The sequence below is a fragment of the Pipra filicauda genome, unplaced genomic scaffold (assembly GCF_003945595.2).
Source record: "Pipra filicauda isolate LSUMZ 115617 unplaced genomic scaffold, ASM394559v2 scaffold71_size5581439_pilon, whole genome shotgun sequence".
NCBI classification, from domain to species: domain Eukaryota; kingdom Metazoa; phylum Chordata; class Aves; order Passeriformes; family Pipridae; genus Pipra; species Pipra filicauda.
The window spans coordinates 2,779,835-2,805,458 of NW_024104887.1; the positions used below are offsets into that span (position 1 = coordinate 2,779,835).

Below are 25,624 nucleotides of genomic sequence, written 5' to 3' on the forward strand. Positions count from 1 at the left end.
TGGAATCTTTGCAAGATCCCAGCTCAAAGTGCAGCCTAGAGTTTGAGCGTGGTAAAAACGTGAACATTTCTGTGGCATGAGATAAAACCTTCAGGGAAAGTTGGTATCCCCCAAAATTCTGTGCTCCAGGGTGCAGTTGGTTCCTCAGCTGCGCGGAAATGGCCAGAAAATCGTAGCTTTGGCTGATTAAACCCCTGAATGGTTTCTAATCATTAACCTAAACGTGCTTTCAATAAACCTGTATATTTGCCCGGTCTGCAAACTCCTCCGGGTCCTTTGGCTCGGGGTGTTGGTTTGCAGCAGTGGGTGCAAGGGCTTGTGCATTCCTGGGAAGTGCTGGGAATCCTGCTGGGAGCACGGGGGGCGTAGGCGGCGGGCACTTATGGCCATGTGCTCTCCAATCTTTCAGCATTAGTATGCATGTTTTAAACATTTTTTTTGGACGCAAGTGAGCAAAATTAAATGTAGCATTCAATTTGAGATGAGCCGCTGATTTATGTAAAACACACACAGATTGCCTGAAGTGGTTGTGGAGCCTCCAGTGTTGGAAATCTTTAAGAACCGCTTAGGCAAACATGTCAGGAATGATAAGAGCTGAGCTGATCCTGCTTTAGGATGAGAGGCTGGGCAGATGGCCTTCCGAGGTCCTGGCCCCCAGGGCTGGAGGTCAGGGAAGCATTTCAGAATGAAATAAAAAACAAAAATCAGACCTCTGCAGATCAGCCCTGGCCAAGAAACACGCCCATTATTAGCAAGTACAAAAGGAGAATTTGAGCCACTTGCACTTCATGAGCCTTTAAAAAAAAAAAAGTCCTGAAATAGCATCCAGTTGTTTAAGTGACTCAGATTTTTGCTTTGACAGCGTGCTTGGTAAGCTACATTGTTTTGAATGATTTGCTGCTCAGCTCTGTGACATTTATTGCTTTTTGGATGAAAAGGAGAAAACTCCCCTAGGTCTGTTTAGAATTTGTTCATCTGTAATTTCCACGTATGTTTCCTTATTTAGCGGTTGGAGTTGGAAGTGTGTGTTGGCATTCCCTCCTTTCAAATTTATTGAGTTACACTCAGAAGAGCCTCTATTCCTCTCTGTTGGGCAATGTGTACAAAAAGGCTTATTCAGCAGTTGCTAAATAGGTGATAGGTATGTGTGGTTTCTTTCCCTTTAGCTCTCTGTCCTACAGTTGCCTTTCGGAGCCGCCTCAGTGCACGCTGGGAATGGAGAACAGGCTGGAGGAGCTGCCCCTGCAGGGCTGTGCCCGGGGCCGAGGTGGAGCCCCTCGTGCTGGCCCAAGCCCCGTGGAAGTGGCCGGCGGGGCGTGGGACTGGCAGTGGGGTGTGGCGGGAGGGAGCTGCTGGCCAGCCCCGGCTCCAGCTGCAGGGAACGGAGCCAGCGGGGGCTGGGGAAGAGGTTGATGTCATCGCGGTGACCTGGGACCCACCCACGCACATGCCCAGCCCCAGCGAGGACATGGGGGAGATGACTGGGAGCTGACTGTCATCTCCCACTTGTGCTCTGCTCCGGGAGCACCTCCTCCCTCTGGCTCTCCCAGGGCTCGTGACCTGCTGCTTCCAACCGTGGGAAGGATTCGGGGTGAGGTTTGTAGGTTCAGGAAGGTCAGTGTCTGTTGGTGTAGCAATCCCAGTCCTGTTACTCTTTTTCCTTATAAGTATTTTCTTGTCTAGACAGTCCTCTCCAACACGTCTGTCTCTGTATGGAGGGTTGGTTTGAATGTGTCCTGTGGCACCTGCTCTGGAGGTGCAGGATAAGCAGCACTCCTGAGCTGATTCCTGGGGGTGTTGGGAGTGACACCTTCTTTGCAGCAGGGCTTCACTGCAGGTATTTTCAGTCCCTCTTGATTTGTAGCTCTGGCTGTTGATGGGCTGCATCACTGTCATGCTGCAAAAGGAAGGCTACATGTGGCTTCTTGGATAAAGTTGAGGGGTTTTATTGACTTTTTTTTTCCTTTTGCTTTATATTTAAACACCCTTGAATATAAGAGTTATATTCAACTCTTGAAGCGTTCAGAGGTCAGATCAACATCAACACAGGAGGGAAGCTGATTAGATCTTAGTTCAGCTGCTGGTGTTCATGAAGTGCTTTGTCCCATTGATAAGAAGTGAGAGCAGTGGAAACTGTACAAATCCCTCTAACAAGATTTGCTCTTGCAGAGAGAGAAATTTAAGCAAATATTTCAACAGTAAGGTACAGCCACTTCAGATTAAGAGTGTGGGTGTATGTGCCCACCTTCCAGCTGGCTTGCTGATTGAGGAAACATCAGACAACATAAGCAATAAGTTCCAGATAGAGCCCGTGGGCTCCAAAAACCTCTACCAGAATCGTGAGCGGAGGTATAAAAGTGCCAACATTCAGGTAATTCTTTCCAAAATGCTGCCAGGAATGATTTAATAATGTTCCACTCCTAGCAGTTCTTCCTTGTTGCTGTTCATTTCTGGAGGAAGTCCTAGTGGCATTTTCTGGACATTGATTGAAATCAGGCTTGAGTTTTCATCTCTTCCCTCGTGTGTTATTCCAGTCCATTGGGAATCCTGAAGATTTCCCTTCTGACCTTGGTGGTGTTGGAGACTTGGGGGTTAGTTACTTATTTCAGCTCTTGTGATTTCCTCTGACCACTGTCTGGCAGAGCAAAAGGCTCCAGCACAGGCTGTGGCTCTTTTTCCATGCAATTCCTGTGATTTTCCTCCTAGATGAGGCTACTGTGAGCCAGGAGAATCCAGGATTGCTGGAGGTTGCATGAGATTTTAAGCTGTTTCATGCCTCTGTGCTTACATTGCTTCTTTGTTGGTAGATCACTTCTGACTCTCTGCAGAGGTTTAAGTGAATCCACTGCATGGTTTAACCTTTTGGGTTAAGCTGCTGGGTGGTGACTCAGAAGAGCCAGTGGTTAGTCTCAGGCTTTGCTCAATGATCCTCCATGACAGTCTTTGGTCTGTGATGCTGAAGGTGGGAGAGATCCCTCCTCTCACGTGGCTGTGGAATATCCCTGCTCTGTTAAGACACGAAGTTTCCAATTTTGTGTCTGACTTTATTTAGCTATCACACATGGCAAGGTTAGAACCAGCTGTTCAGTGAGTGGCAGATGCTTATCATAAATTAATAGCAAAATACTCAAGCAAAACCTAGCTGATATATGGGAGTACAGCTTCTCTGCAGTGGTTTGGAGACAGGCTACCTGCACACTTTGAAACAGAAGTTTAAAGAGTTTAGTCCCTTGGCTCCATTGTGTGTGTTTGGGGACAATCTCATTCCTCACACGCAGGCTTAGGTTCCTCCCTTTCCTTTTAGTGTAGCTGATAAAATGAGAGTAATACTGGTTTTAGCTTACAGGAATTCAAACCCTAAAAAGCTACCACAAACAAGGAAAAATTCTTTGAGTTCCCTACATACAGCACAGAGGATGTTGTAGGAAATCCAGGAATGATCCTTGTTTGCAGGTTCCCAGCAGGGATCCTTGTTTTCAGGAGAGTGTTGCCCTTATGAAAGGATCAAGGAGCTCAAATCTCTGAGCAGTCTCAAGTGTGCTGAACCCTAGAAATCAGGGATGCTGGTGCTGAGTGAGCTCTGACATTGCCCATGCTGGTGGCAGCGATCGCCAACTTCCAGCTCACCTTGCTGACACCTTGGGGTCCTCAGGCTGAAGAGTGAACTCAAACCCCAGCAGATGGAACACTCGTGGGAGCTGTGGGGTGGCTGCCCCAGCCTTTCCACCTCTGCGCAGGAGGGACTCACAGCCCCTCTTTTCAGGAGCACGGGCAGGGTTTGTGAAAGCTGAGCCTTGTCTAGGAAGGTTCCCTTTCTAATCAGAGCTGCAGGAAAGGATCCCTCAAGGGTCTGTTCAGAACAGGAGCTGATAAAGATCCAGAAGGTGATTTCACTCCTCTGTCCATTGATCACAGGCAACCTAGGGAGACCAGACCAAACACAGACATGTCGGCTGTGTCCCAAGGTTATGTGATACAAATGCTCTTGCTTAAGAGGTGGGGTTTTTTTTAAACTCCTTGATTATGTGGTCAGTGTGTTTAATTCCTTTCTCTGCTACATTATGAAGTGGGATAAAATCTCAGTCTCCCTTGCTTTCAAGAGTATTTCCTGCGTCTCCCTTCCTCCCAAATGCCCATTTCTTCTTGCCTTATGGTTGGAATCTGTTGGAATAGGACTGGGGCAGTGTGTGAAACCACTAATACACAGCAGCCTTTAGGAGGATCAGGGATCCGTGGTCCAGAATGCAAATACATGCTTTAAAAACGTTCCACTGAGCAGGAAAGGAGAGAGGATTAAAGTTTCACTTCCTTTTTATTTTTATAAGCCTAAGTTATCTGTCAGTTGGAAATGTAATAAATTAGACAAACATTATCCTTTCCCTCCTCCAGGTTGGATGTTTTGTGTTTCACAGTGCAATGAATAACTAAACTTCATTATCACCAGGCTGTCAGCATTGAAAAGCTATTGCAAAGCTCTTTGCCTGGTTAATTGAATCCGGTGTGGTGTGTGCCTAATTCAGGCTCCATGCAATTGTCAGTGTGTGAATGGCAGCAAAAGGTGGCTCTGGTTGGAGCATTGCTGTTACCTGGTGTTCACAGGCCTCTTCCCAAAGCCTCACCAGCACCAGGTACCTGCATTGTACAGCCCTGATAATGGTGTCATGAAATAAGTGCACCAGGGACCGTTCCATCATTTCAATTACAAGACTGAAAGATGTGGGGAGCTGCAAAAGCCACGGAGGTTAAGAATGCCACGATGTATAAATAGCCTTGGAGAAGTGTAAGCACCAAATTGAATGCAGATGGGTTTGTGGACTTTGCAAGTGGCTTTGCTGGGGAATGTCTGCACCACACCCCCAACCCTGCATCCATCACGGTGAGAGTGCTGGGTTTGTCAGCAGGGCTGGATTATACTAAAAATACCTCACTCGTACCTAATATTTTGCATGAATCCCTGAAGTGCTTTATTGCAAAGGATGGCACTGCTCTTCCTGCCCTGCACCTCCAGAAACAGTGGCACAGAAGGACCTGGTGGTAAAGCAGGGCAAAATCTGCTTTGGAGGCAGCCCTGTTCCCCTGCCTGGGCAGGGATGAAGGTGTTCAGGAGCAATGTGGAGCTTTCCTGGTGGAGCTTTCCTTAGAGAGCTTCTTCCTACAGTAACCAGTAGTGGAAAGTAGAAAAGTAGGCTCTTGAAAACAGTGAGATCTGCTGAGGGACTTTCCTCCTCTTGGGAATTGGTGAAGGATCCTCCTCCACTGCCTCCCTCTCTGAAATCAGGTGTGGAAGCCCTCCCTGGCATTCCTGCATTGGCCAGCAGTGGATTCCCTGAGTTTTGGGTCTGCAAGTGAAGCTGGGGTGGGTCTGAAGGCAAGGCAGGGCCTGGTCCCCGCCTGGCACAAGCAGCATTCCCAGCCCTGTGACAGGGAGCCGTTCCCATCAGCCACACCAGGGAGAAATGGGCTGGAGGCAACTTTTCCTTGTGAGTCTGGATCCCTGACTCGTGCCCTGCCGAGCTTTCATTTCTCACCTCGAGATTAAATCTGAGATTTTAATCTTTATTTTTTCGGTGACTTAGTCTTCCCAGTGCTTTTGGCAAAACGGTGAGCTTTGAGGTTGGTCTTAGCCAGATGCTCTCAGGAGATGAAATGCTGCCCATCCCAAGCTTCCCCTGCAGTTCCATTTAGCAGAGGAATTTTTGGGTAGGGTCTCTGAGTTGGCACTTTCAAGTGGTGAGTGTAACCCTGAATTTGTAAAGCTGCTCAGTCACCATCAGTCTCACGTTCTTCAGGCGTGTGACTGCCTGTTCCCAGAGTGGAGGAACAAAATGGGGGAGGATGGAGGGAGACTTTGAAATCTCTGTGAACGCCCATGGCCACCTCCAGCTTAGATTTGGGATGAGGGTCACAGCTGGGGAGGGGCAGGTTTGGATTAGGCTTTACTGAGAGATGCCACTTCAAGACTTAAGCCTGAAAAGATGTTTTCCTTCTGCAGTCTTGTTTTCAAAGACACTGGGGCAACACAGCAAGAAGAAGGTCTTTTCACAAGGCTCCAGCCCATCTGACCAGCATTAAAATTGCTCTTGTTGGGGTTTTAATTTGGCTTGTGAAGAAAGGGATGTGCTCCAGCAGCTGGGGTTGAATGTAGAAGCAGCTGAAATTTAGAGTTTCAGCTCTGAAGTAATAGCTTTTGGTGCTTCTCTAAAATGTACTGGTTTTAAGTGTCAATGCAAGGAAATTGTCTGAGCAAAAGAAATGTTATGTGACAAGAAAGGGAGGAAAAAAATAAAAGTGAAACAGGAAATGATAGGAAACCAGTATAGTAGCACTTGGTGAGCAGTTCTTCACTAATTTAGGGAAGGTTATACCTGGTCTAACTCAGCCTTAAAATAAAAACCATGGGGTAAATTCTGAGCTTACATTACTAACATTCCCCTGTGGTTAGTAGCAGAGTTTATTCCAGCAAGCTAATGGGTTTTTTTAAAGATATCTTTGGTCTCCTAAAGTCAAACTCGTGGCTAGTTCAAAGTTTTATGGCTGTCTGAGGTACCAATTTTCATTTTCTGTGTATTTCCATACTGTGTAATTTTTATGGCTACACGAGAATTACTGATGTTTGTGCATACTTACCAAGTTATTGAAATATCCTGGTGACTCTCAGCCCAAAACACACACCCAGGCTCTCCAGGGAAGCGCCTGCTACCCGTGCACAGTTGACTCATGTGGTATATATTGCAGAACAGATTTGAAGTATAAGCTGAGAACAGAGGCCCTATGCTGAGCGACTAAGATAAATTACGAAAGTTGTGTTGTTTCTCAGCCTACATGCAGGAAACTCTGAAGTCAGTGAACCTTAGGAAAGATCAACAAATGCAAGATGCTCTGTAGGTTTTTTTTACATTGTTTTCAGTGTTTTGTTTCCTTATTTCTTCTGTTTTGTTTGGGGTTTTTTTTGTGTGTGTGTCCTCACTCTGTGTTATAGCCCCAGGCCACTGCTGAGCTACCCTGGTGAAGGGCAGTGGGACAAGATAAAAGCTTGAGGCACTTCTTGTCCTTCATCTTTCTCTTACTGTGCTCTGCTGGGATGCAGGAGAATTCCCTGTAAACCCGGGGAACAGCCACCTATGATGAGGGGAACAGTGAAACAGCTCAGACATGGATGGCACAAGAGGCCCAAGGAAAAGCTTTTGCTCTGTGAAATGGCCCTGCAGGTGTGGGATGTGCAGCCCAGCTCCCAGCTGGAGAATCTGGATAGGACTGTAGATCCAGGGATGGGGACAGATCCTTCTGGAGAGAGAGGCCTCCCGTGATGATGGTTGAGCTCCAGGTCTGGTGTATTAACTAGTATTTGAGTGCTTCTGTCAAAGAGATCATAACAGTGAACGTGGCACGGGAATCCTCATTCCTTCATTTAATTGTCATGTTAAAAACCCCCAGGCTCCACATTAGTCTGTCTAGCAATGCTAATTCAAAAGCAGGATAAATTTACATACTGACTTCCACAAAAAAAAAATAATTGTTTCCTGTACAAATCTCTGAATCTGGAGCTTTCCAAATCTGAAATTAATTAATATCTGAAAGAAACGAGCTGATGTCTAACTAATGATCTTTCAGTGCTGCTGGGAACATAGTTTATATTTTTAATTTTATATGATATCAGCAACCACTTCTGGGGGCTGGCACGTACCGTGGGCGAGCCCAGAACACTTCAGAGACCAGCCAGGATTTTCAAAGCAGCTGCAAGAGTTCTGACTCCTGGGCACTGAGGAAAAAAATGTTCTTTGTGAGCTAAGCCCATCCACAGTTCTGGTTTCCCAGGCTGCCTCATTTATTCCATAATTTGAGACACTGTTGGATTATTCATCCTCCAAGCCCCCTCTGCTCACCAGCTCTGTCATTTATCAAGGGCACTACATGCTGCCCTTGATTTGATTGCTGCTTCTCTGGAAAGCACTAACAGAGGGTGAGAGAGCACAAAGAAACAGGGAGGGAAAGAAGAAAGGAAGAGAAAAATCTGTGTTTCTTGAAGGCAAGGAGTCCCTGCCTAATGTGCTGAGCCCTGCAGCTCCCAGAAGCCAACCCTGAACCAGAGCCCTGTCAAAAAGGAGTTCTTCCCTTATGTAATACTGAAGGAGGAGTAAATTTACAGCTTGCTTAGGGAGAACAAGAAGCCTTTTTGAGGCAGTCTATGCTGGACCTGCTCTCTCTGTTTCTGATTTTTTTTGTTTTGGATGCATCTCCAAACAATCATTTAAGATAAACAACACGAGCAGGGAAGCCTGGCCAAGTGGCTGAAATTACTGAACCTTTGAAGACTAAACACATGTAGGATCAATCTTCCCTGTAGTGTTTCCTACTGAAACTGGATCATTTCTTGCTGCTACAGTAAAATTTTCTGGAAATCCTACCAGGCCTCCCAGAAAGACTGATAATCTCTTACCTGCAGCAAGCTGTAATGTGTTTTCCCTTGAACAAACTTCCAAGACTTCCCTGTTGGGCTGCATTTCTTTTCCTTACCAGTTTAAGAAAGAGTATGGATTAGCCTAATAATTCATGGGGTCATTCATGAGTTGTTAAAGCTACTGATGTCTCTGAAAGCCTTGTTCTCTGCACAGCCAGAGCTTGTCCTTGGCTTGTTCTTGGCTCCACTGTTACTACCTGTAACTTTAGTAATTGCACGAGGAATCTTCCTGGGGTGACCTTTGTCTGCACTTGCTCAGATAAATTTTTAATTCATAGAGAGTCTGTTTTTATCCAGGTCACAGATATGTTCTCCAGCCTCTGTGTGCCCGATTTGGGCTGTTGCTGCTGTGCACATGTAGTTGTGGTTCTGGCATGGGAAGAGCTGAGCGTTGATTTCCAGCGTCGGCTTCATCCGGAGGATTTGCCGCCACGCTCCAAAGTGTCTCCCGAGTGATCTCAGGGATGCTCGTTAATCAACGTGTCACTAATGACTGAAGCTGAGCTGAGCTGGATGCTGCTACTGCCTGGTGGGAGCAGAGCTCTAGCAGGGAGAATGGACATGCAGGTGAGAGCCCTGAGCACGAGCAACCTGCTTCAGATCCTCCTGTTCTACTTCCCATCATGGCGTGTTTTAAGTGGAGGGTGCCACCAGTATCCAAAATAATTGTGGTTGCAACTTGAGTCAGCAGAGTCTTTGGCTGTCTCTCATGGGAATGCTGAGGGAACACTGCTGTTGCTGCTTCACTTTTCTGAGGCAAGGCAAGCAGCAAGGCTCCCTCCACAGCAGTGCTGTGTTGCAGCCCAGGAACTGGAATCAGGGGTTTGTTAGTGGTGTCTTCCTTTAAATGCAACTCTCATCAAAAAGCCTATTTATATATTAGGTGAGCCTACATGTGTTGGTCCATCCTGATTCTGCAGCTGGTGATGTATCCCTGCTGTATTAGGAGTTGTTGCAGCAAGACTGTGTTTGTTTGTGTGCACTTTTGGCCATCCACAAACTGTGTTACTCAGCTGAAGTGCAGTTCCCTTACTCTCAGCACTATTCGCTGCCTGAGAATGACTTTCTGGAGCAGCTAAAACATTTCAGCCAGCAGTGTCTGACCTCCCTGCAGTTGCCCTCCCTCTGCTCAGGAGATACTGTCCCTCTCCACTGAGTGCAGCCTCTGCCTCTCCAGGCACTATTGTCCCTCTGGGAACTTGTGTCTGCAGTGTTTTCACATTTCCTTCCTGAGCAGGTTCATCCCTCAGCCTGACAGCAGGGTTTTTTTTCTTTGCTGGATGCTAAATCCTGGGTGTCTCCCCCTCAGTTGAATCCTGCAGGATGTTCTGTATAAATTTTGAGGTTGGGTCACTCTGTGCACAGGCAGAGAGGTCTGTTCCAGCATCATCTGCCATCTAGAAAGCACTGTCTCCACAGATCAAAGGAAGCACTGTGATGTTAAGGCTTGGCCACACTCCCAACTCCTTATGGTCTTCAAGCCCATCCTCCTGGAGCAGCTGCTTGTGGAGCTTCCACCAGGTGCCTACAATGAGGATTTGACTTGATGCCACTTGGCATTCAGCCCCCAGCATGATGGGCTGGAAAAAGCAGCAGAGGCTTACTCCTGCTACAGCAGACACTTTCCAGGTACTCTTTCCTTGATCCCTCTGTCTGTCTTCTTTATCCCAAAGAGCAGGAAAATCATGATAGAATTAAAATGGGATTTGCTTGCTGCAAAATCCTCAGCAGCTGTCTGCTCAAGAGCTGCATGTTTTAGCAGCTCTTCTGTGAGGGTCCAAGAGGTCGGTGCTGAGGTGCAGCAGTTGCTTTTTGATGAGATAAGGACTCATCATATCCCTCTCCCCTTTCCCTTTATGCTGTCAACTTCCATGCTGTGATTTCCATAAGAGAATCCTGGGTGGGTTGAACAGGGACCACGTCAAACATTTCTGTCCTTCGTAACTTTGGGACAAAGAACAGAAGTTCCTTATCAACTGCCCTTATCTTGGAAGCTCAGGAAAGCAGATGGAAAAGGAAGACAGGGGATCATATTGGTCACACTGGATCAGATCAAATATCCCTCTAGCCCTTGGTCTTGTCTCTGACAGTGGCCAGGAGCTGATGCCTGTGGAAAAGTGTGAGTAAAAAGGCACATATATAGTAATACTTCAGACTACTCTGCTAGCCTGCACCCAGCAAGCTATGGCTCAAACATGTCTTTAGCTGTCAGCTGATTTTATTCCTCTTTGTAGCCCTCAGTGGATTTTTCTGTGCAATGTGCAATGTCCTTGAGGTGGTGTTACAATGCAACACCCATGCTGAGCAGTTCCACAGCTTCACTACACACTGCATGGAAGAGCAGTTTTCTGCCTCAGACTCTGTGATCTTGGTCAAGGCATTTTGTTTCCCTGTATGTCAAATGGGGACTACACGTTCCTGTTTCACAGGGAATTGGGAGGATAATATTTATAGGTTGTTTGGATTCTAGGGCTGAGAGACTTATAGAAACATACATATTAAATTAAGCAATTTGGTCTTAATCTGATTCCTTTCTGGCTTCCAACAGCCCCAGCCATAAACCCACACTTTCTTTTAATTCTTTGTAATTGAATTTATCTTAAAGAAAAGAAAAAAAAAACACAGGCGGATCTCTGTTGTCTTTGTCAGTCTTAACATTTGTGCTGGACACTCTCTTAATGTGGGTTTTCCAGTGTTCCACTCTGAGATACAGCATGCTATCAGGCCTTGATTGGGATATCATTAATAAGCACTACAGTGGAATATAAATGTCAGCTTTGGGTGCCTGGCAGCTGCTCAGTGCTCCAGCAGATGATACTTCAGTTGGGGTCTCATCTTCAAGTAATGTGAGCTGTCAGCCCTGAGTCAAAAGCAGGAGACTGTAAGGAAAGGCACCAGACTCCTGAGAGTTCCTGGGTTCAGCAGGAATCACAGCCCTTGTCACGTTCGAACACAGGACTCCTCCACAACAGTTTAAAGATTAAAGAGTCTGAACAGCTCCTTCCCCTGTCTGGCTCAGGTTGCAATGCTTCTCTCCAGAAAGAAGAAAAGAAAGAGGAGGAGAGGAATAAATCCTTCTTGGTGTCAGGTCTGTCCTGGGAGGTGGAACATTCCTCAGGGTGGCTGACACTCGGTGAAATGGTTGAGTTGAGCATTTTTCATGCTATGAAGTGTGAGGCTGTTGCCTCGTCTGCTCTGTTCATGCAGAGCAGAAACTCTGCAAAGGCTGATTTATCAATGTGTTCCATTCTCTGAAAATGAGAAGGCATTTCTGCACCTTTTCATTTGTAACTTTATGGAACTCCACATGTGTGGCAGAAATTAGATCATCTAATTGATTTCTAGTCTATCAGAGACTGTAAAGCCCTTGCAGGAGCCCAAGAGTTCACCCCCTGAGCTGCAGTGAAGGTTTCAGCCTGGCTCAGTGGCCACAATGTGGGATTAAAACTGCTTAAAATCACTGGACTTGCTCCCCTCTGGTGTTTTAGGTTGCAGGAAGGCTCTGTAGTGGAAGCGGATGGGTGATGAGAGCAGTTTCCAAACAGAAGTGAGTGCCTGCAGACTGGGAAGTCCAGACTGGAGAGCTCTGATACTGCAATGATGGACCAGTTCTGGTCAGAGCTGGAGCTGCATCGATGGGAGGCATCACTCTACAGGTGATAGTGAGGCTTCATTTCAGCTCTGTGTTTATTTAGCCCAAACTACTGCCCTAACAGGAGGTGGAGGTTCATCCTGACTCTGGTTCCTGTTTGAGATGAAGGGAGTGTGGATATAAAGGTGATATGAATTGTTTACGTTTTTCTTTGTTGCTATTAGTGCATATTATTATATTATTGGAAGTTCTTGTTGGTGCTTCAGTTTTGATCACTTGAACATCAAACAATTCATGTAGAACTAGGGCTGGTCTCTGCTTCTTCCCAGATCTGCCATTGGAAAATATTGGAAGAAACAATGATAGCCCCAACCCCCAAACAAACTCAAAATCATCTCTTTCTGGAATAAGAAACGGGGAAAAGGAATGTATATGCACTGGTGCAGCAGCATCAGTTTTGGATCCAGCCACACAAATGAGTTTGGTTGCTTCATGTTCATCCCCCGTTACATCTTGTGACTTTCCAAGTGAAGCCCAGTTACCATCATCCACACCAAAACCCCATGACCCTTAGTTATTAATTCCCTCTTCCCACTGACCTGGCTCTCCATAAATCCTAGGCCTGGAATCTTTCTTCCTTTCTTCTCCCCCTGTTCCCACCTCTTTCCCTCTTTTTTTCTTTTAAATTAAACACATTCCAGAGAGAAGCTGGGAGCTGTTAGGAAGCTCTGCATTGATGGGGCTTCCTTTGGGATGTGCAGGCTGGTGAGATGCTGCCCGTGCTTCTGCAGCAAGGAATGAGAGGAGGCTCCAGCCTGTGGCATCCAGCACTCCCAGTTCTGCTCCAGAACCACTTCTGCATTCCGAGTTCAGCAGCAGAAGGGCAGGAAGTGGCTGAGGGTCCATGCAGACAACAAACAGGAATAGGGTTGCAGGAGAACTGAGGGACAAATACATCAGTAGGCTTAAGGATAAACTGCCCAGCACTGCTGGGGTCCCTGAGCTGTGCTCTGGCAACCTGCCTTTACTGTGCTTGCTGCTGCTGCAGTTGGATCTCTAGATAAATGCTAAATTGAAATATTTTCTGGTTCACACAAAACTAAAGGGGATCAGTTTTGCACGGAGGGAAATGTCTGAAGCTGTGCACAGGTGAGGCTTTACCTGTGCTGAGTGTTTCTCTGTGCTGAGGACAACAGAGCCCTCGTTTCTCTTGTCTGTGTGCCCATCACCCAGCCCACGTTGGGCTCACCTTGATCATGAAAATAACCATATTATTATTTCTTTCTCTTGGTGTAAGTGTTCTGCTGTGTCTGTTCACTGAGCAGAACTGGAGGTGGAGCCCTGGGGAGCCTCATTCAGTTCAACCTTTTCACTTTGACAGGGAAACTTTGCTATCTGCTGTGTGATTCTGTGACAGATTTACCAATGTGCCATTTAGCAGACTTGTGCAAACTCTACATCCTCAGTTGCCTTATGAAAATGTCACAAAGAAATAAGACTTAAGCCATGCCAAAATCAAGATATGTGCAAAGTATTTTGACTCTGTTCTCAAGGGGCCTGATATTTCATCATAGAAGGAAATTAGATTAGTTTGACATGATTTGTTCTTGACAGATGTATGTGCACTGTAAAGTGATTTGACTGTTATCTTCCAGGTGCTTATAAATAGTCTAATTATTTACTGCTTCATTTTTTTCTGGTTTTTATATAAAAATGGCTGGCTTCTGTTTTTCTTTTTTAAGGATAAGCATCATCCTGCCCCTCTGCCCAGACTCACAGGATCCCATTGCCCTCTGAAAATTCTTGAACATGTTCACCAGTTCCTCACCAGAACACTCTCAAAATACTCTCAAAGTACTGTGGCCCACATAATCAGAAACTTTGGAACTGCCTTGCTAAGTCAACAATTAACAAGGTTTTGTCCTTTGAATGGTATGTTTGTGAGTGACACATCATAAAACCTTTCACTTTTTAACTTATTGCACTACCTTGATCATGCCCAGAAACTCAACCTCCCAGCTGGGTGAGTCTCCACCGATGTGGATTTCAATCCTGTCCAGAGAAAAAAGTACAAAAGAACCTGGGAAACTGGAAAAAGGATCTTAAGGACACTGATTGAAGTCAGCCCAAGTATGGCAAGAGAAAGCCCAGCTGAGAAATAACACAGCGAAGCAGCGGATTTCCTACCTATTAATTTTGCACTTTGTGTTTGGGTTTACTGGATTCTTTTTGCTGTAGTGCTTTAACACAATAAGTGGTGTAAAACGTTTTAACTTTCCCAAAGAAGTCCAAATACTTTTAACAGATGACTTAATCTTTCGTGCCAGGGAGCGTTGCTTTAGTCTCTGTGCAATTTCCCTTTGAAAGAGTGCCCAGCCCTGCCTGAGAACAGCTGAAGGCACAAAGTAATTTGATCAAAATTTTCAGACATCTTGAGGGATCCAAGGTTTGTCCCATCAAAAACCACTTTTCACCTTTCCCTCGCTTCTGCGTCTTAAAAATCCATAAGGAAAAAGAAAAAAAAACCAACAAACCCCAACCATTAATTTATATTTAGAAGCTGACTTTTCTCTTTGAATCTCTTTCTGGCTCAGCCAAACTCGGAGCCCAGGCTGACAGCTGTGAGTTTGTACCATCGATTTCCATGGACATGTTCCTCAGATAATTACCTGAGGGACCAGGTCTCAAACCTCAGCGTGTGGCCCACGGCCAAGGCGACGGAGATCTGGCACTGTGTGGGAAGAAGGGTCAGTGCAAATCAAACAAGAGCCCCATTCCCATGTGAGAAGGAAATAAAACCTCCACGTGCAGGCATGTGGAGAGGCTTCTCATTAGCCCCCTTAACTTAAACATAACCAAGCAGGAAAAATAATGCTGGCAAGAAAATGCAACTGTGTTTATTGACCATTCGGTGCCCAGCAGGTCTCAAACTCTTTTTTGCATTGCCTTTTTCATTAATGCTGCACTGGAAACCCCCTCTGCCTGTTCCTTTTAAGAGCTGAAAATCTTCTGTGTGCTGGAGACATGAATAAAAGTTCATAGCAAAGAACATAAAAAGGAAAAGTTAACATACGTGGCTGTGAGCAACCTGGGTGGAAAACTGAAAGCTCCTCACACAGTCAGTGCACAAAAGGGTTCCTTCAGACAGACTGATGTGACACACTCACTTTATCTTTGAGCATGAAGAGAGACCATGGGGACCAGCTTGGGCTTCAGTGTCTCACTTTCAGGTACTTAAATTAGGGCAGGTAAATCCTCCACTTCAGTGTAGGCAGGGACTGCTGTGTAGCAGACAGGGGTGCTGCAAAGGAAATTGGTCTGTCCATGGGGAACAGGATGTGTCAGGATATGCCATCATGTCCTGCCAAGCTGGCAAAATCCAAACTGTCAGGGATGGCTCCAAAGGCCCTGGGGTGCTGGGCATGTTCCCTTTGTCCAGGACATCCATCCCATTGTCTGGTTCCCTTTTTACCAGCAAAAGCAAAGGGGTAAACCAGTTTCCACAACAAAATTGTTTCAGAAGCTCGTTCAGCAAGTGACTCCTGTGGTCTCAGCTGTCACTCTGTCCCGAAATCGCTGCCTTTGCTGTGTGTGGAATGGCTCTTTGCCAGGATGGGGACCTGCAGGTGTGGTCAGCGAGCTGTGCTTGTGTTTGATGGGCTGCAGGAGAGCAGAGCTCACGAGGCCCAGCTTGTGGAGATACCACACACTCACTCGTTCCACCCCGGAAAATCGCAGACCCCAAACTCAGTGAGACATCCTGCGAGCCAGCCACGAATCCACCGGGGAAGTGGAAGTCAGGAATTCTTCCCATGTAAAAATCCAGCGTAATCTCCATGGCTATATTTAGGCATTTAAACCCCAACGCCCTGAGTGCCCCCAGTGTAACAGAGCAAAGGGAGTGTGAGGAAGTAGCAAAGTATTTGTCCCACATAAAGACTAAATATCCATTATCAGCAATCTCTTTGGCTTGCTTCCTCTGTTGTTTCTTTCCCTCTGGAGATTTGGCAATTGGATTGATTTGCTGCCTGACTCACTGTCTTAGATTGAGATACTGAGAATTGCTGACAGTCTTAATAAAATTAGTGTTAGGGAGGATGTTTGAACATTTGCCTTTGACGTTTTTAAGGGAGAGAGCTGACATTTAGTCTAAATTAAAAAGTTACTAAATTGCCTTTGTTTTTTCCCCTGACAAAAGTCTTACTAGTTTTCATCTGAAAACTTAGTCCAGAATTAGGAATTTTGGATTGCAAGTTTTGGTCTTTCTTTTTGCTGAGAACCTCTGGATAGTCAAGAAAGCACTAGATGTTTAACAGAGTTTTTGGGAGAAATATTTTCATAAAACTGGAAGATAAATGTACAAATGTCTCGGTATTGTTTTATGATAGTGAGGATTGTTTTTTCTATCTTAGGTGACACAGAGGTCAAACTGAAATAATGGTCTTAATATCAAACTCTAAGGGACAGGCAATGATCTAGTTTTTATTTTTCAAGAATGGTTTGCATCATTACTTTTACATGCAGTTGCCTGGTCTTTAGGATTTGTGATTAACTTTTACTCCCTGTGGGAAATGACTGAATTCAGGAGACATTTGTTTCATGTCATTACTGCTCTTTGTCTGCACACCCCTGCACTCTGGTCTATCCCCAGGTAACAGCAGCAAGCTGGACTTGGGTTAGCTCTGGTCTGCAAGAGGACCACTCTGCAGTGGCTGTAGGCAGTTTTCAGTAGCCTTTAAAGGTTTTCATTCAAGTGTTTGTTATTTTAAGCTCTTTGCCTAACAAGTGGAGCTGCCTGATGTCACTGTGAGTCTTCTTTAATGTTCCCTTTCCATAACCCTTGCAGCAAAGCATTGGAGCTGCTGCTACCAGTCAGTGTGCACAGAAAGTGTGGAATCATGTGAAAGGTGTTCCAGGTGTCACCACTCATTTGAAAGTTGTGTCCTTCCAAAGGATGGGGCAAATAACTGCACTTTAAGGAAGTGCAGCTCTGCTGGAGCCAGTGCACTGCTGGTCACCTCCCTGCCCTGTCTGTCTCCCTGCCTGTCTCATCCCTCAGCTGGTGGGAATATAAGTTTCTGGGGTTGGAACTGGCATTACTTTGTGCCTGTGTCACTTTGGGGCCATCCCTGCTGGCTGTGTGCTGTTATCAGCAGAACTAGTTGCTCTTCAGTGGATTTTTTTGGGGGGGAATGGAACAGAAAGTTTGTGCCAGTCACAGCTGTCCATGTGTGCGGTCGAATTCCTGCTGCCTTCAATGGAGGGTGAATGCCAGAATCTACAACTTTTCCTGCTCCCCTATAGGCAGCATTGCTTGTTCTGTCCCACAAAAGGTTGCTATTCTCTTTTTCCCTTTCTCTGGCTGTGAGAAGTATAAACTATTTTAGTGCAGAGATTTTGGAAGGTTTTCTCCCTCTTCCCCATTTCCTGAAAAGCTTTCATACGGAGTGAGACACTCATAAGCTTTTCCGAGATAAGAACTTAATTTATTTACGCTTCATTGTTCCAGGCATGGCTACAGATTGGTTTGGAAATTTGCTGTTCCAACTTTAACAGGTCACTGCATGGAAAGGAGCAGCTGGATTCTCCTCCAGAGCAGCCGTCAGCTGTTGGAAATCTCTTGATACTTCCCTGGCTTCTCCAGATTCAACATTAACTTCTCCTTCCTGTAACAGGAATTTAATGCTACGTGCTGTAGACTCTTTAGCTAGAGAAAGGAGGGAAGCACAGGAAGGGAATACGGCGTCGATAGCAGATGCTGGTGGGGCTGGCAGAGGCCACACCATTGCTCTGACTCCTTTTCACCTTCAAAAGGTCAAAGTGTAAGAGAAAAACCCTCTCCAACTTATCACAGCTTATCACAGTCTTCCTGCAAGTAATTTCTGTGGCAAGTAGGCAACGAGTTCAAACCTGAGAAAGGCAAACTCTACTGTGTGATTTTACATCACTTTTCCTTCCCACCTCTTCCCCTCTCAAAAAGGTGCCTCCTCTGTTGTGTAGGCCAGTGTTCCAGGTGCAGAGCTGGGGTCTGGAGGCACAGCCCCATTCCTCATCTCACACTGACTGCATGGCAGCAGAATTCTGCTGACTTGGGGGAAGTCAGTCCCGATTTACGCAGACAGAATGACCCATTTGTTAAATGTGCACGATGACATGTGTAGGAGGTGCAGTGCAGCCAAGGAACTCTGCCATGAGAACAGAGTTTCACTGCTGCTCGACTTTCTTCAGAATACAATGACGAAAACTTCATATTGCATTAAGTAGTACTTAATTAATGTAAGCCACGAGGGAGAGAAATTCAAGGGACTTGCTCCTTTGAGCTGGATGTTTTACTGAGAACTGAGCCAAAGTGACATAACTGGTGACTTTTTTGAGAAGTTGAGCTGCTGGTCGCCTCTCCTTCTCAACTTGATACTGAGATTCGTCCTTCAACACCAGCTAAAAAATGTTGAAAGCAGGTTTTCTGCTTGATCTTTCACAATCTTTCTATCAGCGCTTCTTGCTGTGAACTTTCTGCTGTAATTTGTCAGTCTTGAATGTCTCAAAAGTTCCTGTGAGACAGGAACTGCACATGCAGGAGTGTCCCAAGGCAAACAGGGCTGTAGGCACCGACAGCTTACAGTATTTAACCTCTGCAAGGATTTAACTGATGGGCATTTTGCAAATAGTCACAATCAATAGAATTTTTTCATGTGACTAAATCTGATTATGGGAAGAGAATAAAGTGAGAAGGGGAAAGAACAGGGGAGACACCATACAGTTACCATTGCTGGTCATCAGAGCTTGGAATTTATGTCCTGTGAAAAACATGGGGAAATAACTGAGAGTCAGGAGGGAAGAGTTACTGGCCATGACATCATTAACTCAGTTAATGCAAAACTTTATATGCTCACAAGGAGAGACTTGTCTGTTGAGCTGATGGTAAAAGGGGGTGGATTCTGCCTGCTGTAAATAGATGTGGTTCCACTTTGACATGTCAAAATATTCTCTGGCCTTTTGCGTGGTTTTGTCCAGACCAGGGATCCTCAGTTCTGTGAGGTGTGACCTTTTCCTCTTAGCCTTTCAGGTTAAGAGGGTATAAAATTTGTTGCTAGTCATGGAGGTTGCAAGGATTTTGGTGAAGCTCAAGATAAAGTTCCCAGATGCTTTTGATGCATCGTTGACTGTTTTCAAGCACTTTGTCTCTCCCATTTATTCTGAACTCGGAGCTATTTATTAAAAGGGAAGAAAGAAAAAGCAGTTTCCTCTAGTTAAGATAGTTAATCACGTTTAGAAGATCCACAGATGGAGCCCCCTGAATGGCCTGTTGAATTTGAGACTCAGCTCTCCCTGGAGGATATTAGAGTCTCATCGTTCACACATCCAGCTCCCGTAATGACGACTGGGATTATTAGAGAAAATCCCCTTGTGCACCGGTGAATCCAAACTCATGTGGTTCTCTTGCCTGTGCATTTAGACTCCAATTCACAAAACAAAACAGCTGGATTAGCACAGGCAGGGCCAAGTCATCTGGGGGAGGGGTATGTTCAGTTTTGTGAGCAAAGCGATCGCGGCTCGGGAGCATTTCATGATTTGTCTGAATGTGGAGTTGTCTCAGACTGTGTGGGGAAAGGTCATCACAAAAATGCTCTGAATAATTATTGGTTTTAATGTTCAGGTCAGTGGTCTTGTGTGATGTGTGACTTTATGGTACAGCTTTCCTTCTGAAATTTTTCCCAGTGTGTTCACAAGATCCCGTGTCCCGGCCAGTGCTAATCGTAATCACTCGTTAATTGGAAAATGATGAGGGAAATGGGTAGCCCACTATAGAATGAAATATATTCCATGGACATCTGGTGTTAGATGCCTCTAGTGTGAAATAAGAAAGCAATTGTTGTGTCCCCAGGGAACTGTAACCCTGCCAGTAAAGTTTTTTGTTCAGGGGGTGTAGTGGGAAGGGCTCCTTCTCTTTGGAAAAGCATGGACAGCGCTGCTATTGAGGCGAGGGATTCTCCTACATGTGCTGGGAGTGAGAGCTGAGCACACATTGAGTTACTCAAAGGCTGATGTAAGTGGAGAGATCTGTCCCATCCAAGCATAGGATGGTGGCTGGGCAGGTATTTCAGCCAGTGAATAACCAAAATATCAACCAACCTCCAGGGATTAACCATATGTCATTTACCCTCCTGTAAGCAGAATGAGAATTCCATATGCATTCCCATCCCATGATTTTGAGTTAATCTTCCACTGGCGTGTGATTTTTGAGGAGCTATAGATTGAATCCAGGCACACCAGCCAAGCCTGATTTCCAATTTATTTTATTTTATTTTTTATTTGTTTGTGGGGTTTTAATATTCTTTTTCTTTTCAAATTCCTTCAATACCAAAGGGCCAAACAGATTCCTGGGCACTAATTTAAAATACTGCTACTAATAACAACAACCTAACATTTGCTGTTTGTGAAAAGCTGAGAACCAGCAATGATGAAAGATGAAACTGCCCCAAGTTTCTTGGCAAAAGTGACGGAGGCAAATATTTCAGAGGTCATTTCAATTTTGAAATTTGCTTCCTTGGAGATTGTGCTGTGGTAACAATTTGCCTTCTAGATGTTATCAGTGAAGCACTGGAATTCCATAGTAACTGAAATGAAAGAATTTTAGGATGTGGAGTCTGGCTGTTGAAGATATCCCTGTGCTGCTGTTCTCATTAACCTTGCTGGTCTTACAGGCAGTTGCTGCACAGTCCAGGTCCAGCATCTCTCACTCAGCATCTTACAGTGCAAGCTCAGAATGATTTGGTTGTCCCCATTCACTGATATAACATGCTCCACTGTCCTATTTGTTATCTGTTGGCCTTTTCAATAAGTTTTTGTGGGTTTGTTTTTTAAAAAGCAAACATAACCCCAACCTTGCTTGTGCACTAATTGACTTTGCAGGTGAAATAGTGCTCTCTTATTTAACAGCAGTGCTTCAGGAGCACCGAGACACCACTCAGAGCAGGGCTCCCTATGAGCATTAAACAAACCCACAGCCACAGCAGGACCTGCCAGGTGGCAGCTTCTGCAGTCCTTAACATTCCCTTTTTTTTTTGCATGGGAATAATGGGGACTCTGAAGAAGTGCTGCACTGATAGATTTGGTGAGATGTGTCTTATGTAAGAAAAAATTACAGCTGAAAACTGTTGTTTCCCAGCCTGATTTGTTCTGTTTGCAGCAGGGCTGCCCAGCAGGTGTTTCTGAGATCAGCTGAGGATCTCCCTCGAGGCCTGATTATTTTTACTGTGCTTTGTTGGGTGACTCCTCCCAAATATCCTTGTCCCTGGCACCGGGGGCCACCTTCACTGATGGCCCCAAAACCTGAGAGAGGGAGATACAATGTGGAATGAGGGATCTGTGATGTGATGAGAGCTGGTGCTGCTGTTCCAGGCTCTGGCTGGGACTGGAGGGGACCTGCATGTTTAAAGGCAGTCCTGGGTTCTGGAGAGCTGGTTTTAATGGTTTTAATCAGTGCTCTGCCTGATTGCTTCTCCAGCTTCTGTGCAATCCATTTGTTTTTCATGCCAAAAGCAGCTTGCAAAGCCTTTGACTCTGCTCTGGCTCAAGGGTAGTAATGTAGGAAAACAAATGTCTTCTTTTAGCTTTCCTGTGCACCTTTTGATACGATCCTGATTTTAACGTTGCACAGTTCTCGTGGAGCAAAAAACTCACGTTGTTTTTGGTTGTTAGCTGAGTTCAGCAATTCCAGCTTTGTCCAGTGTTTCTAGGCTTGGATTCTGACCTGTAGGCTTACTGGGTGAGTAGGGAGGCTGTACCCAAGCACTGGTAGGACATTTATTTGTCCTTTTTCACCTGCTGCTGACTTGGATCTTGCTGCTGAGGAGCAGCATCATGAGAACAGCTCTTGGTATGTTGTGTTCTTGCAGTTGGTGCCTCTCCTTGGGGGATCTTGTGCTTCAGGGATAAGGAATTGAAATCTCTTTTCACTGGGAAAAGAGGGCTTGTATGGAAGCTTTACCCTGGAGAATGGCCTTTTGACTGCAGGGTGACCTGATCTAGAAGTCATCGAGTACCTACTCTGATCTCCAACTCAGAAATGAAGTGCCTGTTTCTCTGAGTAGATGAAAATACCCCAGGGCACAGTCAGATTTCTAAGAAGTTTCAACACCTACTTGCAGTGTTTCTTTCCTTATCTCCCTCCAGCAGTTGGAGGTCATGTGGAACACCTTTTTTCATGGAATTGAGCCGCAGATTGAAAAACCTGCTGCAGTAGATTGTGAGCAGGTTTCTGTTTTGACTTTTCAATTTATATCACTGAAGACAAATTTTATTAGTAAAATCTTGGGCAACTCAGCAGTGGATTTTTAGGCTCTGACTGGGTGCCTGGAGCAGCATTTCTTTGAACTGTCTTTGAGAGGAACTGCAGCTGTATAAATGGATGAAGACTGTGGAAAGAAACTATAAATATGGCTTTATTAAGGTGGGTTTTTAAATCAAAGTGACTTTTTGAAATATTTTAATGAACCTTAAAAACTATTTTGCAGTTCTTTCCAACAGTTATGTTACTTTTCAGCAATGGGAGAGGAGGGGCATGTTAGTGAGGGAACCGTGGCCTTTGCATCTCTGGCAGTGGATGGGGCAGTGCCTTTTCCATGGACTCTTTAACCTTGGCAGGACAAAACAACTTAAAATGGCCAGGGGCTAGACCAGCATGCTGCTTCTGCTACTCATTTTCATGGTGTAAAATGTGACTGGGCTACGCAGGGCTAGACAGATACCATTGGGTGGTGTTGGGGGTCAGGGAGTGAGGAATTTGGGGGCATTTGAGACATTTCCTGTTGCCCTGCAGCTCTTTAAATGGGCAGTGGTGGATTGTGCTTTACCAGGACTGTGACAAACTCACTCAATATATGTTTTCCTTGCTAGAAGTAAATTGAAAACAACGATTTAGCACATGAAAAATGTGCAAGCGTAGCTTGATGATGGTTTAGTGCCTCATATTCCCCTCGTGTTCTTGTCACAGGGAGTTTAGGATCTTTGCTTAAGTGCACGTGGCAAGTATGTGAAGTCCACAAGCCAACTGGTACTTTGTGTTGGCTGTCCTGGGAGTTAATCCTGGGCTCAGTGAGCACCACTGAACTCTTGTCCTTAGCAGTAGGAGCCAGTGAAACTGTAGAAGAAACTGGGGCTTTACATCAGAAAAGACACGTCCATTCCAGCTTAAACACACACCTCCACATCTCCATGGCTCCAAAGCTGGCTCCAGTGAAATGCAGAGAGGGTTAGTCTGAAACAGGGAGTGGAGCAAGAGGTAGGTGGAGGGATATGGGTGGGCATTGGAAACTCTGGGCTAAACCACTGGCACTTGTGTCTTGCTTATTCTCCACCGTAACGCCGTGTCTGTGAGAACACTGGGCAAGGTTCTTCACTGAAGGCCAAGGCCATACCATGAAGGAAATCATTCAGAAAGCTTCACAGTAGTAGTAAAGAGTGTAAAAGAGTAGCTGTGATGGAAGTGTTTTCTTCTGGGCACAGGCACGAGGGTGTGTGCACATGTACACAGCATCTGTGTAAACGACTGTAACAGAAAAGGCACTGGAGTGCATCATCCAGAGGTGGGCTGAGCTGGGAGTTCCACTCAGCAGAGCCTGATGAAAAGAGGCTTTGTAGCAACCACAGTGCTCTGTTTGGGGAGGCAGAGGTGTTCCAGATACACTGTACCATCATGGTCAGAATGCCTTTGTTTTTGGCACAAAGGTAACCACCTCTTTTTTTATTCAAGTGTCACATTTTACCCGCTTGCATTTTCCTGCTTGTATGTTTTGGCTTTGGCCCAGGCCCTCGGGCTGTGTGTGCTCATCTGGTTTTGATAAAACATTGAACTTAGACAATACATCTTCTTGGACATTTCTTCCTGTTAGATTCAAGTGTGATACAAAGCAACCAGTACTTGATCAGTAGCAGACACTGTTTTTATCAAGCATTGTTGGATGTTCATTAGCCATGAAAGGACTGTAGAGAAAACTTGCCACAGCACACACCAGTACAGGTAGGTGCTTCCTCTTCTGAGCCCTTCTTTTAGCCACTTCAGAGAAGCCCCAGGCTGGATGTTGGATGCTCTTTTAAAGTCCATATTCACCTACTAGGCTACAACATTTAAATTATTCAGCTGGTGTTTATCTTGCTTCTTTTACAGCCTTGTTAGTCTGCTAAGAGAGATAAAATGCTCATGAGATATTGAACAGTGGCAGGTAAATGGGAGTAGCAACCTCATTAAAAATCATCTACTTATCCTGATATTTAGGTAGCATTTAATGACATGAGAATTTGGAGTGCAGTAAAATACTGGGTAAAAAGCTGAGTAAAAATAGCATTTCTCCTGGTCTGCCCAAGGAGCTTGTGTGACCTCTGATAAAATTATGAGTCTGTCAGCCTCTGTAATATTCTTAATATCCTTAATGTACACAAGGAAAGGCTGTACCACATCCTTGTTTATTAGACAGTGATCTAAAACGTGAGGAAAGGTGTTCATCTCACTCAAGTTCATCTGCCTACCTGTGCATCTAGCACTCATCTATTCCAGTCATCCAGGCTCCCCTGGTGGAGTAGGAAGAGGGAGAAAGAGGGATGTCTCCAGAGGGCCGAGCATCCCTTCCTGATTTGCATGCCTGGCAAACCCACCAGATGTGGCAGTGTCACCACATGGTGTTAGTGACGCTGAGCGAGCTCGGAATGGCTGCTGTGTCCCTGTGTTTGCACCATTCCTTGAGGAGCAATTGCCTTAAATCCTGGTACCTGGGTAGTTCTGCCTGTAGCCTGCTGGGCTGGGCTGGGCACAGGGATTGCTGTGATCCCTGCTGTTATCTCAGGACACGAGCCTGCCCACAGCCCTCCTGTGACACTTATTGTCAGTGTCCAGCTCTCAGCTCTTCCAGCAGGACTGGTTTGTGAGGCGGGCAATGGGGAAACTCCAGGAGATGCTGCAGTGAACTTGTTCCGTGTGCTGTTGGAAAGCCTGAGGGAGATAAAAGCTCCTCAGCCTTACCCAGCACTGCTGTCAGAGGTCTCAGCCTGACCTCAGGCTCTGACAGACGTGTTTATCCAGCATGAGGGAGGCTGCAGGCACTGCTTTGTTCTCAGCTGTTTTATCTCTTCGTGTCTCATCTCCCTTCCTCCGGCCGGGGCACTGAGATGAAAGTTGAGTGCACCCCTCTGCAAACTTCCTGATAGATCCAATTAAAATACTTCATTCTTGTAGCACACGGGAGGGTTGAGCCATTGAACCTATTCTGCTGCAGGGTTACGATCCTGGAGCTTTTTTAATGTCTTGTTTCTGGGATTATGGGTATTCAAACCTGAGATTGAACACTTCGGCTTTTATGGGAAAGGCTGGTAGAACTTAACATGATATTTGGTTTTCAGCAGATTTTTGCTCAACGTGGAACTGAGTCTTGCCATCTTAAATACTATACTCAAATAAATAAATGTGGTAGAATCCCATTTAATTTGTGTGAGTTACACTCCCTAAAATCCTCTAGGCTATTTGAACAGATTACAAGCCAAAACCCAGAGTTTACCCCGAAGTTTCCAGCTGTGCAAAT

The 25,624-nt window shown here is 45.5% G+C and overlaps 1 protein-coding gene across 5 annotated transcripts in view; it reads left to right on the forward strand.

Annotated features, from left to right (window-relative positions):
• COL26A1 (collagen type XXVI alpha 1 chain) overlaps window positions 1-25,624 on the forward strand; it is a 181,827-nt gene that overhangs the window by 94,486 nt on the left and 61,717 nt on the right. The gene's annotated exons all lie outside the window — the stretch shown is intronic.